Consider the following 4,225-nt stretch of genomic DNA (forward strand, 5'->3'; position numbering starts at 1 on the left):
ATATGACATTTTTTCATGAATTTGACTCAGCTTGAAATGTTCGCCTATTTTTTAAAACCATTATTATTTTGCCAAAACAGCAAAAGGCACATGTCGCAGTGTTTTGATTTAAAAGATAAAAATGCTGCATTCAACCTAAAAGTACTTTGTTTTTTTATCATTCCACCATGAATGGGAAAACTTTTCAGAACAATAGGCCCTTTGAAATCTGAGATACAAGAAGCATGTATTTAGAAACATCTATCACTGTGCTTGCACAGGTGATTATACTGGATAGACCAAAAGTTTTCAAGAGCAGCAGTAATGCACTTCACCCTGTCTCTGAATAGTCAAGTGCATCTCACCAGAACGAGTTAATGAACAAATGTGTTTGATACCTGCTGTTTCCCACATGTGCTGGGCCATAATGGATGAATGACAACCATCTTTTTATGCCATTATTGAACTCAAAGGACACAGAATAATGTAATCGTAGAAGCTAAAACTGACAAAATGTTTCAAAGTATTTAACCCAATCTCCTTGTTGTACAGGTAAGAAATTTAGGTTTCCCAATGCTATATGAAGTGTCTGAGGTCACTTAGCAGGTTTGTGGCAGAGCTGGGAGCAAAACCCACATTTTATGTTTTAAATTCCAGGACCAGCTGGAAACTGTTCATTTTAGCTGCCTTTTCTCTTTTTGGTTTCTACACTCATATCGATGTTTAAAAATCACAAGTTAATGAGGAACTTGGCATACAGATTAGGGTGAGAAATTGTGGGAATGTATTGGAAATGAAGGGGAATATAAAGCCGTCAAAGCATAAGGGAAATACCACAATTACAAATCAGGTTACAGAAATATGATTCATAAACACCTAAAATTTGAAAAACCATGTAAGTAAAAAATGGATCTTGAGAAATAATGAAATAAGCAGAGGGAAAATAACAATGTGTATTTATGTACCTCTGTTGTACACTCAGCCCTTTAATAGACATGTTGGAAGATTTGTGAGAAACACATACCATGGCCTCTGCCTTCAAGCAGCAATGTTCTCCACTAGAATAATCATAAAAAGGACATGCATAGCACTTATTATAAGCCAGCCACCTTTCTAGTGTTTATTGCATGTTGGCATTCACAGAAGTTCTGTGATATAGACAGGTACTATTATTTTCTTCATTTTACAGATGAGGAAGCTAGGCAAAAAGAGATAATATAATATATTGGCTTCTTTGGGCTGACATAACAAGGTACCACAAACTGGATGGCTTAAAACAGCAGCAAGTTAGTATCTCACAGTTCTGGAGTCTAGAAGTTCAAAATCAAGGTGTTAGCAAAGCCACACTCCCCCTGAGATTATAAGGGAGACTACTTCCTTGTCTTGTCCTAACTTCTGGTAGATGGCAATCCTGCACTTACATGGCTTGCAGACCCATCACTCCAATCTCCGCTTCTGTCTTTACATGGTATTCTCCCTGTGTGACTCTATCTTCATAATTGGATTAAGGGCCCACCCTACTCCAGTGTGACCTTATCTTAACTAATTACTCCTTCAAGGACCCTATTTCCAAATAAAGTCACATTCTGAGGTACAGAGGTGGGTTTAGAAATTCAACATATCTTTTTAAGAGCACAGTTCAAGAACATATAACTTATCCTAGTTCACATAGTCGCTAGGAGGAGAATTCAATGTAGTTTTGTACCAGAGACGATCCTCTTAACTACTGTGTCACTAGATAATTAATTACTGCACTAGGATCACATAGAATAGAGCTATGAATGTGCACTGGACTACTGAAAGGATGCTAAGGCATTGGGACTCCAGTTGGATCATGAACAAAGATAAGTTCAGTTTAGTTGGAGAGGCTGGCAGAGGCTCCAAAGTAGGTGTATCCATCAGGAAAGAAACACTGGATCAAAACAACTGGAATAATGAATATAAACTTTTGGAAGAAAATGCTATGTTCTAGAATCCTGTGGTTGGTAAAGGTCTATAAAATGAAACACAACTTTAACAAGAGACAAAAATGAACCTATCCAGTCCATATCCATGTCTGCAACGTGTTTGAATGTATGTCATGTCTGCATCTCCAGTATCATTGATTCTAGAGAGCTAACTTTTAATCATGAGAGCAGCAGTCCTTTCTTTTTTCTGTTGAAGGGAGGAAGGTTATGAAATTATTATGAAAGTAAAAGTGACATTATAATTTGAAAATTGATAATATGACTCTTGTAATAGTAAACTACAAATTTGGCCCAACTTTACACTGAAGACAGCAAAAATACACAGTTTAGTTTAATCTGCTGAAAGACATTGATAAACATGATTGAAAAAAATCATGACCATAAGATCTGGGAGAAGGCAGAAATTCATACAGGTGAACTTGTCATGTAAAGCAACTTTTCCTCTAGTGGTTATTACCCAGTTCCAAAACAGCTAAAATTAAATTAGAGACAGATTAGGGATTTTGAGAACACAGCATGTTTATGGGGACAATTGGAGTTCAGAACAAAAGAAGGTTGGGAGCTCGTTGAAACCTGTGTTTGGGGTAGGGATCCCAAAGGGTTTCTGAGCTCTAGAAGGGAGGGTAAAGTGAAAATGCACTAGCTCTCCTAGAGATAACAACTCATCTTTGCAACACCCCATTTTCCTGATCCTGTTAATGAAGTCCTATGTTCCTAGTATCCACAGGCATCTGCCCCAAAACAAACATACTCCTTTCCAGAGGAAGATAGCATTAGTTGAATTCTCAAATCATTTTCTTAAAAATATTTCATAGACTGCCCTGGCTGGTGTAGCTCAGTGTATTGAGTTCAGGCCTGTGAACCAAAGGGCCACTGGTTTGATTCCCAGTCAGGGTACATGCCTGGGTTGTGGGCCAGGTCCCCAGTTGGGGATGCGCAAGAGGCAGCCACACATTAATGTTTCTCTCCTTCTCTTTCTCCTTCCCTTCTCTCTCTTTCTAAAAATAAATAAATAAAATATTTAAAAATATTTTGTATACTTACCAGTCAGGGGAGATACCATGATCACTGAGGTGGTTTTCCCAGGGCGAGGCTTATCCATTGCATTCCGGATGTGCTGACCCCTGCGATTTCCCCAAATGTGGGAAATTTGAATGCATAATTTGTGGGGACTGTGTTCACACTCTCCCCTAAAAAAAAGAAAACAAATATTTCAAAAGCATTTTTGGGCTTACAGTAAAAAATAATCAGGTCACAAACACACAAGGAATCATGAAGTTAATATTAGAGAATAAAAAAGACACATAAGATCAAAATTTAGAAGTAAATCATATGCAGGTCTTAACATAACTATGCTTATAGTGTTCAAAGAGATAAAGGTAAGGTTCAGAAATAGGGCAGACAATTAGGAAACATAGCAAAGTATTAGAAAACAAGAACAATTAGAAGTTATAATTTATAAGTACAATAAGCAAAATTAAGACCTCATTAGATTAGACTCAGTCAAAGAAAAGGAAGTAAAAACCTGGAAGAAAAGTTATAAACACTATCCCAAATTATTGCAGGTAGAAAATCGAGTAATAGTCATACATAACAAGCAAGAAAGAATGGATAAGAAGCATTAGTTGAAATTTTTCAAACACTAAAAAAAATTAAATAATAAACCCAAGAAACTTCATTAAGAAAAGCCATAATTAAAATAAAGTAATTAAAAAGAAAACCATAAAATTTCTGAAAACTGAAGTCAAATGGAAAAATTTTAACAATGCCCGGACTTGCACTGACTTCCCAATGAATCAATGGAAAAGCAAAACAGGTTTACAATATTTTTGAAATGCTAGAAACATGTCTTTTAATACACATGTGATAACAATATTTTAGATAGAAAACACAACCAAAAGAATTTATTACAAATAGACTCATAATAAATAATACAAGTAGTTATTTTTTAGGCTGTAGAATAATGCTTCCATGTAGATGGAAGGTGTCCTAAGAATAAAGAACAATGAAACAGAAAAAGATGTGGGTAAATCTAATAAATATTGACTGTAGAGCATATATATACACACACAAATATATATACACATATAATATATATATATACACAGACATATATATACTCTCTGTAGAATGTAGAGTATATATATATACACTCTGTAATCTCTCTTTCTCTCTCTATACATATACATTATATATATATAATCATATATCTAGAATTAATTTGGTATATTTATTCCATGAATGTAAAATGGCTTAATATTTGGAAATCAATTAATGTA

The 4,225-nt window shown here is 35.1% G+C and overlaps 1 non-coding gene across 1 annotated transcript; it reads left to right on the forward strand.

Moving 5' to 3' along the window:
- Positions 1-2,982: 2,982 nt before the first annotated feature.
- Positions 2,983-3,139, forward strand: LOC123812302. The gene has a single exon (XR_006784577.1). It is a non-coding gene; the product is annotated as a U1 spliceosomal RNA (small nuclear RNA).
- Positions 3,140-4,225: the final 1,086 nt, after the last annotated feature.

This window comes from Phyllostomus hastatus, unplaced genomic scaffold (assembly GCF_019186645.2).
Source record: "Phyllostomus hastatus isolate PE091 unplaced genomic scaffold, TTU_PhHast_1.1 phas_scaffold_78, whole genome shotgun sequence".
Lineage (NCBI taxonomy): Eukaryota > Metazoa > Chordata > Mammalia > Chiroptera > Phyllostomidae > Phyllostomus > Phyllostomus hastatus.